A 16,116-nucleotide genomic window follows, 5' to 3' on the forward strand; every position below is an offset into this window, starting at 1 on the left:
GCTGGTGTGCTCAGGGCTTAACACTAAGCATTTGTTCCAAAACATGGAAATTTAAAACTGAGCTCTTAAATCCTAAAGTAATCTGAGATTAGAGTTTCCAAAATATACTATGAGAGTGGAAATCTTAATTTTTAGCTACTATTTATTGAATGTTACTACATGGCAGGTGTTTTATGTATAGCATCTCATTTAATCTCCATAACCATCCTATGCAGGAGATAATACTATTATCAGTTTATAGATGGAGAAACAGAGTTTTGGCAACTGGCCCAAGTTAAAAAGCTCAGCAGAAAAACCAGGATTAAAACCCTTATTTTGCAGACCCCCAAGGCCAACCTTCCTCTCTAAGGCTAATTTCCTAAGAGTGATCTATCTCATGTGCAACTTTTCAGGAATTCACATTCATAAATGCCTTGAACTACTTAGTTGAGAAACTGAAATTCAATGAAGAGTTCAAGTTGCACCAGTAACTTGTACTATGTATCCACAGAAGGGAGATCACATAGGACAGCAGATAAATGTATAGATTCTGTGATCTTACAGTCATGGATTTGAATGATGTAGAGCAAATAACTTCTTCTCAAGAAACTAATAATTTCAGCTAGTAAAATGTAAATGATAACAGTATTTTATTATTAAGGTTTTTGTGAATATTAATGGTAAATTAAGTGTTTAGAAAAATGATTGGCCACCAGAAAATTATGAGGATATGTTAGAAATTAAACTGTACAGTTTAATGAAGAAATCCCATTGTAATTCTGATGGGTTTTTAGATAAACTCTCCTATGGAAGCATTTTTTAAACAATATCTCATTTGGTAAAATACATTAGACTGAAAGTTTGCAGAAGAGAAACCAAGAGCTTTGCCCTTGGTATATATAGAAATTTATATAGACCATTCCCTTTAAAGGTATCTATTTTCCTGAATGCTACATTGATACATAGAGAAACTATAGTGTCCAAGCTCATGACTTGCCAAATGGTGGCAATGTAATATTCCTATGAACTCTAGAAAGTGTAACTAGAATTGTAATTCGAAGACCGATCAGCTCCTAACCTTGTTGATCACCTGCTACTGAGGTTTGAAAGTGGCCATGGAGAAGGAGAAAAATATCTTAACACATGGAGACTAACACACTTGTTATTCCACCAGATTTCTCCACACCTGCATACATATAACACATCATTTTAAAAATTCACTAACAACATTTGAAATTGGATTCATTTTAACTTGCAAAAAAATACCAAGAAAACTGCTAGTTATCAGTGGCCAAAAAGGAAGACTCTTCCATACAAGGAACAATTTCTGAATTTCTGTAAAAGCTAATTTTGTCCTTCGTCTTCTTTTATTTATGTTACAGATATTTTGCAAGTTCCATAAGATTCCATCCCACACAAGACAGTGAATCTATGTGTCACAGAAGACTGAATTTCCTTGGTATTTCACAGTTACCGAAACACCTGTGCTAAATACTTTTCTGTGTATCAGCTGTGAAAACTCACTGTTCAATAGCCCTCCAAATTTTTCGTTGATTCCCCATGGTGGGGGATTCTGGGTGTCTCATAATGGGTTACTGTTAAACGCTTGGAAGAATAGTGGTTCAAGAGAATTATAATGGATTTTTTTAAGCACTAGCAAATTTCACCTACACTCCTTATAGACACTCACTTCTACCTCTTCTGAGATGCTGCCTTATCTGGAAATTAATTAAGCAGAAACTAGATGGGCACAAATACCATAACATTCTGAAGCTTAATTAGCAAATGCTTTTTAACTTCACAACAGGTCTTAGCCTTGTTGGTTACTTTGTTTCTTAAGAGAGGAGAAAGCCAAGCGGTATTATTCTTTGCTTCCTTTCAGAGAGGAAACAAGCACGGAAATTTAAAAATAGATCAAGGGACGCTCAGAGGGCAGCTCCCTAGCAACCCGGCTGCTTTGCTGGTATGCTAAGCAAGTGGCCTGAATTCTGCTTGCTGTGTCAGCAAGCCACTCCCACTGTTAGCAAAAGCTGGGAGGGAAGGGGTCAGGTACAAGCAGGGAGGGGACACACACAGGTCCTAGAAAGGAACACACATATTTTACCAAGTCACCTGCAGCCTGATGAATGGGGAGGCCAGTGACTGTGCTCAGCAAGTTTCTCAACTGCACTCCCTAGAACAGCTTCCCACGGACCCATTCCCTGGGGTCAAGCATAGAGGCTGGAGGTGGGAGAGCTCTAGGTCATCAAAGACCCATGAGAAGTGAAATAATTTCTGAAATGTTTGCTGTTGAACAAACATCACAGTTGTGCCTTTTCTTTATTAGATCACAAAGGAAAAAAATGAAAAGATGGAATGTTTATTGATAGTCTTTGTGCATGGTGCCGAGGAGCTTGTTTTTAAGGCTCTGATGTGAAGGGGGGAAAAGTCCTGCGTGTCATATAGCTGCAGAGTACAGGCGCCCTGGTGCACACTGTGAAAATATCACAGAAAAATATGACATCAAATTGTCTGCCTACAATGATACCATCTCTTATTAAAATAAAAAGAAGAAAGGTAGAGAGACTAACAATGTATTTCCTTTTCTCGCTCAGACTTCACACAAGGAAAGTTACTTGGATGTTCAAGATGTTAAAATATGTCCTTGTGTCAAAAGTGGAATAATTAAGCATTCAATGCCAGCCCATTAACCAGATGTGCCCCCACCACCTTTTTTCCCTTTTTTTTTTTTTTTGGGCCTGCTTGTTCAAGAAGTCTTTTGAAGGAAAATGTCAAGTAAATTACTCATACTCAAAATATTTTTCCTTCCTCTGTCCCTCAGTCTGCCCTCCCCCCTCCCAACCCCAACTCCCTTCCTTCCTTAGTTCCAACACAGCAGCCTCAAATGGTTAGCCACTCATTGCTTCTTGGACAAATATTTTTCTTTCATTTTTTTTAATAGTGAAAAATATGGTGATAAAAAAGTAAAATAAAGACTATAATGAATATTCATGTTTCCAATAAGTCAGTTTAAGGAATAAAATCATACAAATGCTGCTGAATTACATGCTTTTTTTTTTACTTCTCAATTGCATTTCTTTTTCATGCAATTAAAGGTAACCATTCCCCAGAACTTGGTACATATAGTCCCAACCATCTCTTTACGTTTCATTCTATATGTATTTGTCAACAATATTGTTTTTCATGTTTCCAAACTTACGTGTTGCTATACTGTACATCTCACTTGTTTCATTCTGCAACTTGCTTTTTTTTAGCTCAAAATTCTGTTTTTGAGATTTCTACATGTTAGCACATTTGTTTTCAGTTCATACACTGTCTGCTTGAATAAATATAACACAATTTAATTATATACTCATTTTAAATATCTAAGTCCTAGTTTCCATTTCTGGTACAATCGTAAGCAATGCTGGTGTTATCATTCTTGTTCAGGTATACAGATAAATTCTTATTTACTTGGAACAAATATGTCCAATATACATTTTGTTGTCTCTCTACACCTTCTATGACAAACTATAGTGTCATTTAAAAAAAATAAAGGTATCACACTCTCCTTAGGTAATATCACTGTGCTCTATGTTTTATATAATATACTTCCCATTGTAATAGTCTGAAGTAGACTCTCGTAAGGAAGGGGAAACTGGAGTTCTGAGACCTCAATGAACTGGCAAGTATAGCAAACATAGATCTAAGTGCAAACTCTATGCTCTAAACCACCATTCTCTACTGCTGCCAAAAGACAGAAAATTCATTCCATTGGCCTCCCAATATTTCAAGCTGAGCACTTTTGTGTCAAGGTGGCTCAGTGGGTTAAGAGGCAGACTATTTTGGCTCAGGTCATGATCTCACGGGCATGAAAAGTCATGAGGTCAAGCCTGGAGCTCCACAGTGGGCATGGAGCCTACTTAAGACTCTTTTTCTTTCTCTCCCTCTGCCACTCCCCTTCATGCTCTCTCTCTAAACAAACAAACAAACAAAAAACCCAGAGCACTCTTCCCAGTCAAAATCCATTGAGTATGAATCCAATAAATTCTTATATAAATGCACATTATATGCATTTAACACTGAACCAATTAAATTATATCATAAAACTTATGAAAATAGTTAAAATGCTATATAAAGTGTATCATTTATATATAAATGTATATATATAAAATATTATATATATTTATTTAAAATGTATAAAATGTTATATTATTTAATTTATTATGGCAATTAAAACTACTTTAAACTTTATTTATTAATGGTCCAAAACATTATGATCTAACATATACTAATAACTTTTAATAATGCCTTTTACTCTGCAGATAGTAGCATTATTTTGAAAAAATAGGCATCCTACTGCTTTTGCACTTGTTTAGTAGAAGTTTAAGAATGAGAGAATGGTTATATTTGAATATAAGGAAAGCAAAAATATATTGTGGATTGATTAATTCAAGATCTATTCTTTATCGTGTACCTTTCTATATTGCAGGGTCTAGAATATCATCATCATCACCATTATCATCATCATCATCATCATCTTTAATACATTTTTAATGAAGGCTAAGTGACTTAATATTCTGTTTGTGTTATCTTGATTCACAGGTCTGGTTCCTAGTTTTATTTTCTCTTAAGTCATGTGTTCTTAATCACTGTCATTGATAAAGAGGAAAATGTACACATTGACTATGCTTCCTAAATCATGATACCTATTTTCAATCTCATCCATCAATTATGTAAGTGTATTTTTTTGCTTAAATGTATCTCATAAATTTTAATTGTCTTTAATGTCATTCAGTTATTCTTGCACACTATTCATAAAGTGTTACTAATATTTTATTTGTAAAAGATTAGTTCAAAACCCAAATCCAAGTATTATTTTGAAGGCTGCCATATAGTTGTGAAGATACCACATCCAAATTTTTAAGAGCTCTGACATGAGGTTTTTTTTTTAATGTGACATTGCTTTGAAAAGCAGCTAAACTGACTTTCAATGTAGACTTTTAAAAATACCATATTTCAAAATGCATTCCTACAGCAAGAGTTTTTAAATAATGTACTTCTTTCATACCCATTGTAAAAATGTCACCAAAGAGACTCTTCAAGTGTGCCTTTTAAAAATATGTGTCTACCAGGTAACACACTAACACAGAACTCATCTTTAAATTCAATAACACTTTTAAGAACTTTGCTAAGAGAGAATCTGAGAATCTCTCTGAGGAACAAAAGTCCTTATAATCAATCTCCATTTCATTACATAGTGTATAAAGACTCTTCTATATTTTAATAGTCTTGCTTTTATAAATTTAGCCAAATTATTGATAACCTGTATTAATATATACATTTTTCATTTATCCCTAGATGAGCTAGTGAATAAACTTATGCCTGGTGACTTTTCTATAACCTTAATCCTGAATAATTTTTGATTCTAGTCAACAAAACTTTGTCATCAGAAATTCCACCTACTGATATAATCCCACGCTTTTCCATAAAACATAGTTCGTATTAGAGAAGTCATGCATTAGTGAAAAATAACTACTTGGGAACATCTTCCCTTAATGGCTAAAAAAATGTAATTTTTGCAAAACATTGTTGAATAAATATTTAGTAAATACCATAAATTGGGGCAAATTATAGTATCTTTACTTTTATTACACTACATAAATAAATTTCACAGTTCATAATTCAAAATGATAGGTATTCAAATATTTATTGATATTTTAAAGTACATATTGACAACTGTGAGTATTTTAGTTTCTACTCTATATTATTTTTTGTATATTATTTTAGTTTTTTTTTTGCAGTGGCTAGAAGAACAAGTTTGTGGCTTTTTTTTATTTCTTGCTTTTAAGAAACCTCAAAATAGGCTTCTTGACATTAATCATTAAGTACAATAAAATTTTATAAGGTGCTGAAATGAACATTGTATATCTTTTAATATCCCTGAAATAACTCTAGAGTTTGTCTTCAAGCAGCTCTGAAGTTTGCCTTCATGTTCCAGATGGTGAATTTTTAAATGTCTCACTAATTGTGATGGCCTCACTCCACTAACATTAGCTCATGTCCCAAGGCACAACACACACAGTGCAAAGTTGATCCTTGGCAACAGTAAATATAAATCTTTACATCAGATATTATTCTTGATATATTAAATTCATGGACACTAACTTTTCACTCAGTCAAGTGTGTTTAGATAATCATTATTTGGCTGCTTGTTTTACACCTAGTTTTGTGGCTTCTGAAGATCTCATTCTAGTCCTAGAAGTGTCCTTTCATTTTCAACTGCTCATGTATGCTTCCACTATTAGTATTTTATCATCTCCAGTCTTCAGTTTCTTCACAGGAATCCATTTAGGCTATTTGCCCATTTGAGTTTAGTTAAAACTTGGCAATATATACTGCAAATCCATTTAGCAGAGCATATAAATTGCAATATGTCTCAATGTGTTCAATGAAGAAGACAAAGGAATGAGTGGGCCTCTGTCAACATCCCTATCACATGGATCTCCCACTCTTCCCCTAGGATACTTCAGATTAACTTGTATACAAAATGTTATTAAGGCTAATTCCATTCTGTATATTTATATAAAATGTAAACACAAGTATAATTTCTAATATTTGCATCCTATGCCTTGGGGTATATGCAGCTGCCTCTATATGCTGATGGTATTAAATCCTATCCCTAATTTAAGAGGCTCAAACCCAGGATGAAATTTATTAATGCATTAAACAAGTGTTTATTCAATGCTCATCACATGCCAGGCATAATTCTAATCATTAGAAACACTCCCCAAAGTAAAATAGAGAAGAATCCATTTTTATGGCATTTGTCATCTAGTGGAAGAAAAGACAACTAAGTTGAAGCAAACATTTTATATATATATATACATTTCATATATATAATATGTATTTTAATATGTATAATTAGTGAACTGATGGAAATGAACATGAGTTAGAGTACAAAGTTTAGACACTATGATCAAAGAAGACTTCTTTGAAGGGACTTGCAAGATGAGAGGAAGATGGCATTGTGAAGAGTTGGAAAACAGGACTCCAACCAAATACAGTTAAATCATAGTGGGAAAGGGAAAGTCAAAACCAATCTCTCTAAAAATACATTTTACGTGTAGTGAACTGTCCAGACAATGGAACTTCTGGAATCCATTGAGGGTGGCAAGAGAGGTCATTGCCCTAAGGGCATTGGAGACGCTCTTTCTTGCAGCTCCATGGAAACCAGAAAGGAAGGTTAAACCTGGAAGGCATATAATTGTTAGAAAATCTATTTCACTACCCCTAGAAGAAAAACCTGGGAACTTCTTTTTTTATTGTTTATTAATTTATTTCTGAGAGTGGGGTGGGGGAAGAGAAAGAAAGAGAAGACACAAGTGGTGGAGGGGCAGAATGAGAGAGAGAGAGAATCCCATTCAGGCTCTGTGCTGTCAGTGCAGAGCCTGATGTGCAGGACTCGAACTAATGAACTGTGAGATAGTGATCTGACCTGAAATCAAGAGTAGGGACACTTAATCAACTGAGCCATCCAGCACGTCATGCCTGGGAACTTGCAAAAACACTTGGTGCTTGACAGGGGCTTAAGGGACGTCTAATGAGACTGCAAAAGTGAGTGAGGACTGATAGAAAAAATAAAAAGTAAAGTAAAAGGTTATGAGCAACAGCTGCTTCCTATTTATTTACAGCAGACTGGAGAAGACACTGGCTTTGATGTTAGAAAAATCTAGGTTTAAATGCCAGCTCTGCCATTTGCCACCTGAATTATCCTGAGATAATTTATTTCACCTTTCTAAGTGTCAGTTTAATATATCTATAAAATATGAACAAAAACAGTATCTGCCCACATAGGCTGCATGGTACTATCTGATTAGTTAATACATGTACCATGTTTACCACAGTTTCAGGCACATAAAAGTACCTGCTGAATCTTAGCTATTAGTATCATTATGTCACAGGGAGCATAAAATACTTTTTGTCCCTCAGAAACCTAAGAGGTAGCAAACCTCTAAGTGAAGGGATGGATTCTTTCAGTGTTAGCAATCTGACCCCGCAAGTAAGAAGACATTGTTTTACAGAATGAGTCACTCCTTTTGGAAGTAGAATATTGTCATCCCTGAACAAAAAGCACCAAGTCACTGGGAAAGAAAGGACACCCACATTACAGTTTGCTAAAGGAACCGCTGCCCTCATTTACTAACACACTAATAAATGGTTATTAAATTACTCTTTCATATGGTGATGCTATATACCATTCACCTTTCCCAGCTCTATGAACGACAGTGCTCCAAACGATGTGTTTCAAAGACAATAGACAGGCATAGGATGGACATAATGTTACAAATGAGCATTTGTACATATGGCTTAATTTTAAAGGAATGGGATTACCCTTAACTCACAATTATTCTCTCTTGCCAGCTACCATGACCAAAATTCTACCTTTGGATTTCATCCTGTCCTTCTGTCTATTGTTTAACAATTTACCAACATAAAAGATATAACATAATTTTTAGTCAAAACTTTACTAAATAACCCACCAGGTTGTCTTAGGAAAAGATGACATGACCTTATGTAAATGGGAAGAAATAGTAGAACGGGGTCAGAAAAGACAAACAATACTAGAAGGGACCATATTTCCAATTGTATCTACCTTTCCACTTAGAAAAATTAAGACAGTTGCCAGCAATGCCTTGTATCTTGGATACCCAATACCCTTTGCTTCATTTTTTTTTCTTAAGAAGAAATCTTACCTAAAACATCTATTAAAATGGACCAGGGTCCCCAGAGGTCCAAAGGGACTCTGCATTCTCTGACACAAAGCAATTTAAAATTTTATTAGACACGCATTTATACAGAATCCAAATAACACGAAGCAGTTTTACATAATGATTTTTTGGGGAGATAACATATTGATCCTCCCCTTCCCTCTTTTTAACAAGGTGGATATTATATTATACTTTTGTTTAAAAGTAATAATTTTCAGTTCTCAAAAAATGATGAGCCAGAAGTACTAAAATTACTTATTGCAGCACCTTTGAAATTTCACTTAAGATAATCTGTGGGCTCGAAGAAAAGATAATCTTTTGTGATTGCTACTTACTCCATGGACGGCATTCAAAAAACCAAACCAAATCAAAGTATTTTTAAATTCACTGATTTATAATTGGAGCCTTTTCTTTGAGTATTAATATCAAAGCTGAATTAGTGGCACTAACATTATAAATTCCAAGAACTTCATTAAGTGTTTTAAAAGTTTTATGTGAAGGGGTGGCGGGGTGGCTTAGTCCGTTAAGCATCCAACTCTTGACTTGGGCTCAGGTCATGATCTCAGGGCTCGCTAGTCTGAACCCTGTGTGGAGGCCCGCGCAGAGTCCCGCATCACCAGCATGGAGCCTGCTTGGGATTCTCTGTCTCCCTTTCTTTCTGCCCCTCTCTGTTTAGGTGCTCACTCTCTCTCTCTCTCTCTTTCTCTCTCTCTCTCCCCCTCTCCCTCCCTCCCTCCCTCCCTCTGTGTGTATGTGTGTGTGTGTCTGTCTGTCTCTGTCTCTGTCTCTCTCAAAAATAAATAAATAAACATTTAAATACATACATACATACATAAAAGTTTTACATGAGGCTGGCCATATTATTACTTATACTTTGATATCAAGCAAACTGGTTTTAGGGCCAGATTACATGGAATAAGTACACTCTACCCTCACATGGTAAATAGCAGTAAAACCTGAATACAATGAATGAAGCAACTATTTGAGGACTCTGAAAAATTAAGAGTACCAAGCAGATTTGGGAAGAAGCCAAGAATTCATAGTACCTCTGAATTGGCAATGAGCTTACCAATGTTTTTCTTGTTTCCCTCTATTTAATCTCAAAGTAACCTGACACCCAAAAGGAGCCACTGAGATATAGACAGAGAGGGCTCCCTCTGACTCTGCCTAGAAGAGAAGAAAGAACTTTCAACACTTACAGAGAGGGCAGAAATCCCCATTTTTCTTTTTTCTTTATTTTCTACATTTTCTCCCACTCCAGCCCATAAGAAATTCTGTGCTATAGCAGCAATGGCAGAATGGGAGCCCACAGGAGCCAAAAATCTGAGGGAGGAACACCTTCCTCTCTATGTGGAGGAGCTATGGTTCTCTAAGAGTATGGGGAGAACACTGGTTTTGATTTGTTGCTTTGTTTTATTTTGCTTTGGTCTCTCTGTCCTCGTGCACATTTCTCCAGAATACAGACATAATCACAGTAGTAGACAGCAGAGTTGGGGGTTGGGTATCAAAGCTCCAACACTTTGAATAGAAAACTACAGAGGCACTTCAAGAAGCGGAAATAGTAGAAAGACTATACAGAAGTTAGAGACAGTAACACACTAAACTTCTTTATAAAAAGACTCAGGCATGCATTCATCTGATTCTAATCAGTATATGAAGTAATTTGAGAGCTGGACTAAGAGACTACTACCCAGCACCCAGAGGGGCCACTGTGTGGCAGACAGGTAAAGCAGATTTCAAGAGCACTACAGGGAATCTGAATGCTGACGAGACATTGAGCCCTCAGCCCAAAGAAGGCACATGCTAACCTGTAGCCTAAATTTAGCTACACACACAAAAATGTAAACATTCTCTTTAATTTAACCACACACACAAAAAGTAAACATTCTCTTTAGGATTTAATAAGACTCAAAATCTCATAATATTGAAAATGTCCAGGACTTAGCCCAAAATCATCAGATATATCAAGAGTAAGGAAAAGACAATTTGTCTTTATATGGGAAAAGACAATTAACAGACATTGATGCCCAGATGACAGAAATTGGAATTATCTGATAAAGAATTTAAAGCATTAAAATCCTTCAATAAATTATCACAAATAGACTTGAAGCAAATGGAAAAACAGAAAGTCTCCTCAAAGCAAACAACGATAAAAAAGAATTAATTGGATGAATGAACTGCAAAAATACAATAAATGAAATTTAAAACTCACCAGGTGGGCTCAGTAGCAGACTGGAGAAGACTGAGGAAAGACTGAATCTGAAGACAGAACAAAAGAAACCATTCAATCTGAAAAACAAAGACAAGAGAAATTTTAAAAAATTAACAGAGTCTCATGGGCCTCTGAGATAATAACAGAATGTCTACAATTGTTTCAAAGAGAGGAGAAAGAGTACGGTACTAAAAAGATTTTGAATAATGGCAGAAAACTTCTCAAGTTTGGTGAAAGACATAAACATACAGCTCAAGAAGCTCAGCCAATCCCCAACAAGAAAAAAACAAACAAACAAACAAACAAAAAAACAAACAAAGAAATTCATGTTTCAGAACATAAGTAAATGCTAAAATACAAAGACAAAGAAAAAAATAAAATCTTGAAAAACAGTATGTAACCTAAAGGGGAATAATGACAGATGACCAAGGATTCCTTTTCAGAAGCCAATGGAGCCAAAAGGAAGTGTCACCATATTTTTAAAGTGTTGGAGGAAAAATACTGTCAACTAGAATTTTATACTAGTGAAAAATGTCCTTCAGGAATGAAGGAAAACAAAATAAAGCAAAATTAAAAGAAAATTACCACACAAAGGAAAAGTAAAAGAAGTGGTTTCTGCTAAATGTACCCTGAAGTTAGCCCAATGTATTGGAAAGGCAAAGCAACTTGTTTTTGAAGACTTGATGATTCTCTTTCCTTCTTCCTCAGTTAATTTTCACCTGGTCTATACAAATAATTTATTAATTTCTTTGGAGTCAGAGAAAGGTTATGATACAGTCTGATATGGTAAAAAAAAATCTGATATGAAAAAAGATGGAAATGTGTATATATCCCTCGGGTGGAAGTTTTAGCTGATAACAAATCTAAATTCCCTTCTTTTTATATACGCATGTAAAGTGAATGGTATTTTTTTATGGTATTCAGTTTTGAGTTTCTTACTATAATAACAAAATATAGAGAAGATATTGAATAATTGTAGTAGAAAATGATCTGAATACATTTAGGAGAATATAAGAAAAGCAGTACTTTTGAGGAATGGTTTTCTTAGTATCAATCAAAAGCAAAACTGTGTTATCCCAGCAACTAAAAACAGCTAGATTCCCCCATTCCAAATCCCACGAGAGTACTCAAATTCCATTCATCCCTCTGAGATGAGACAGTCTAGAGTCTGTCTTTTGGGCTAGGCTTGATTTCCTTACAGAGTTATTGCTAGTCTATACAGGCTATTATGGTATCCATACATTTACTTGAATGTCTTCTTCCACAATTTTGACAGAGATAAAAATCATGAGGAGAGAGAGATGTGAATTTATCTTCATAATATTTCAAAGTTTCTGTTACCTTCTGAAACTAACTTATACATGTTGTTCCTCCATTAGACTAACACTTCTAGGGAGTTGAAGTGCCCTACCAAAAACTAAACTTCAACAAGAACACTCTTCTTGATAAATCCTCATACTGCTTTGGGTGATTTTATTCTTTCTCAAAGTACACCATGTCTGAAAATATCTTATTTTTTTATTCCCTTATAGTCTGCTTAAGAATTCCTTCCCCATCTGCTTTTATTCCCTGTTTTAATTTAAAAGGAAGAGCTGCCTAAACTTAGTAAATCGATAGACAGCAGCATACACTAATGCATTTATTAGGATGTTAAAATCTTGTTTCCTGTTAGTATGGCTCACCTATACTTTCGTGTTGGTTGTGAGAACATTCTTATAAATGATCTTTCTCTGCAATGTTTTGCTTGTTGAGGATTTTGCATTGATGAAGGTGCAGGAAGTTACTTGACCATTTACCACAAAAGCTCTAGAGCTATCACTTTTGTTCTCACCCATAGAGCAGGCTTAACAATTTAACAATAGGTAAATATCTCCTTGCATATTAAGTGCTTAATCAAAAATTCTCTGTATCAGCACAGGACTCTCAGCCAAATGGGGCAATGCAGAGTGAACGTTTGAATAGATATTCAGACTGCATTGCTTTCTAGCAAAATTGAAGAGTTGGCTCTTGTACTATAGAAAGGGTATAAATGATCAAGACATTTTGGAGGGATTCAAAGCTATTTATTGTAATCCCACAGATGAGAGCTGTTTTCCCTCTAAGCAGTATGACAAAATGTGCTGCCCTCTCAGTGATGTGTCAGAGAGGGAGACCCAGGAAGGAAAGTTGAGCACAGCCTGTGCTGCTCTGAGCAGGAAGCTAGGAGGTACACTACAGATGTTGGTCTATCTGCCCTGCCGCTCCCAGTGGCGACAATGTCTTTTTAGCCCTATTCTCATATTAAGTGGAGAATTACAAACACATTAATGCCTTCCAGTCAAATACTTGCCAAAATAACAGATGGCCATATCACTAAGCAACCTTGACCTTGCAGTTACCTGCCCTGTCAATCAGACATGGGATCCCTTCTCTGGGGAAAACACTGTCTTCTGTGCAACACAGCATGTTTAACCATTGTTGCAGATTTAATAAACCACATAGTTCATACAGCAAATATGGGCACACTGTCTTTCCTCACATGAACTAAAGTACTGGCATGCTACATCAATTCCCTGAAGCCTTCAAATGCTTCCACAAAAACACTGGACAGAAATGGAACACTGCTGAGCCAGAATCAACAGTTACATTCAACATCTGAAATAAAAAAGCACCATTTGGGGGCTGACAGAACACTAGAGTGTCACATACCACACAAGTAAGAGCTTACCTAAATCACAGGGAATAGCCATTGTCTATAGATTAAATAGATGTTATTAAACAATGTGCTCAGATGGATGCATTAGGTGTAAAAACCCTCCAAGTATTTCAGAGAGCATATAGCATCTGGTGTTAAAAGAACACTCTTACAAATGTTAAAACTCAATAAGCACAAATGCTGACATCAAGATATCTAAATAGATGCATGGATGCTGACATTCAGAGCCTAGCCATGCAACTCAATCACAAGGTTATTGGGGACCTTAGTGTGGCTTTTGTTTCTGCAACCAAGAGACATTCTTCGTGAGATGAGCTATATACCTATGAGGTATATATCTGGGGATTTAGTAGGCTAAGTGATAGTATCACAAAGATTCAATGAACTCAGACTCACCTACTCAGAGCCTTACTCCTGATTGGCTACTGTTAAAATAAGTAATTTAGCATCGTGGGCAAGAATTTGGGTTCTTGATCTAAGATGAGCATGGGCTTGAGACCTAACACTGCCACTCACCACCTCCATGCCTTTGGGCATATTATATAAACCCTCTGCCTCAGTTTCCTTATCAGTCAAACTAGTAATACTTTTTCTCAGATATCCTTGTGATCATGAAATGCAATAAAGTGTATTAAAGCCTTAGCATAATGCCTTGTACAGACCAAGACTCATTAAATTTTACTTATTATTAATAAATGTTCATCACTGCTATTAATAGTTTAGTAAATCTTAGGGAAATGACTTATGCACTCAGCCAATTTTCTCATCTGCAGAAAGAGAAATTGGAATGGATTATTATGATAAAATGCTTCCAGCTCAAGCATCCCATAGATTTGTAACTCCAGTTTATTGCTGGTAAATATAGATGCCTCCTACAGACATATAATAGGACAGTAATGCATTTTTAGAGCATAAAATTGTTTAAACTGGCATTTTATTTACTGAAAGGTCCAAGGCAGTACATCATTAAATCCTCACCACAATTCTGGGAACCATTAAGGGATGAGGAAACTAAGGCCCAAATGAGTTAAGGGGGTGCCTATGGTCATACAACTTCTAGAACTAACAACCTAGATAGCCGAGGAACAGGATGGAGAAAGGAAAGGGGGAGCACAAGTTCCCACAGGCAAACTTGTCAAAGAAGCAGGCAGAACAGACAACCATGACGGTGCTGTCGCCTGGCACCTAGAAGGTGCCAGAACTCCTCGTGGGGTGACTAAAGCTCGGGCTCCGCAGCCAAGGGGAAGGAGAGAAGTGATGGTGGGCTAATTTATTTAACATAAATAATGTATCCCTTAATTATCTGCCACATGATTAAGTAATTGTAATGTAAATAATTAAAATCAAGGGAGGGGAAGACATCAAGAATAGGGAGCTTCTTTTATAAAAAAATGTACTTGTGAGGTAGAGGTCAATTTGGATTTCAAATAAAGAGCTCCTGTGATCATTTATTCATTGACATTACAGAGTGCTGCCATGTGCCAGGCATTGTGCAAGGCTCTGGGAACATACCGATGAATAACCTGAGATGTAAATTTAGAGCAACGCATAGTCTAATGAGGAAGACAGCTGTATAACCAAGAAATTGTGTTATAACTGTCATCAGTCCTATGGGACAAATGGGGGAGGGGCAACCAACTGCCGGCAACTTCACTAAGGATAACACTCTGGCTGTGGCTTAAGATGAAGAACCAGATGTCTGGGACACAAGGTGGGAAGGGGGTTTGCCCCAGTACCTTCTGAAGTGGGTACTATTGTTATTATCATTTTCAAAGGGAATGTTATCCTACTGCTAAAGAAGAATTTAATGGGGCTTGTTCTTTATTCTTATGAAAGGACTGTACTGGTCTCAGTAACTTTTTCTTTTTTTAAAAAAAAATTTTTAATGTTTTTTTTATTTATTTCTAGGAGAGAGAGAGAGAGAGAGAGACAGCGTGAGCAGGGGAGGGTCAGAGAGAGAGGGAGACACAGACTCCGAAATAGGCTCCAGGCTCCGAGCTGGCAGTCAGCACAGAGCCCGACGCGGGGCTCGAACCCACGAACCCCGAGATCATGACCTAAGCAAAAGTCGGACGCTCAACCGACTAAGCCACCCAGGCGCCCCAGTCTCAGTAACTTTTTCTTAAGTTTATTTATTTATGTTGAGAGAGAGAAAGGGTGCAAACATTTGTGCAGGGGAGAGGCAGAGAGAGAGAGAGAGGGAGACAGAGAATCCCAAGCAGGCCCCATGCTATCATGCAGAGCTCGATGCTGAGTTCGATCTCACGAACCATGATATCATGACCTGAGCTGAAATCAGGTCAGACACTTAACCAACTGAACCACTGGCGGAACCCCTGTTCTCGATAACTTTTAACACAACACTTTAAGGAATGACAACTCAAAGATGAAGCCCATCAAGCAAAAATAAAGTTCAAATTAGGAAGGTAGGACTGTGTTGTGAAGAGAGTCAGGCTCTGGAGAGAAATTTCCTGTGTTTG

The 16,116-nt window shown here is 36.4% G+C and overlaps 1 protein-coding gene across 1 annotated transcript in view; it reads right to left on the reverse strand.

The window, feature by feature from the left end:
* TENM2 (teneurin transmembrane protein 2) overlaps positions 1-16,116 on the reverse strand; it is a 3,267,991-nt gene that overhangs the window by 1,408,973 nt on the left and 1,842,902 nt on the right. Inside the window, exon 11 of the mRNA XM_077757352.1 lies at positions 10,942-11,018. The gene's annotated coding sequence lies outside the window, so the exon portion shown is untranslated. The remainder of the gene's footprint in view (positions 1-10,941; positions 11,019-16,116) is intronic.

The sequence above is a fragment of the Crocuta crocuta genome, unplaced genomic scaffold (genome assembly GCF_008692635.1).
Source record: "Crocuta crocuta isolate KB4526 unplaced genomic scaffold, BGI_CrCroc_1.0 scaffold131, whole genome shotgun sequence".
Lineage (NCBI taxonomy): Eukaryota > Metazoa > Chordata > Mammalia > Carnivora > Hyaenidae > Crocuta > Crocuta crocuta.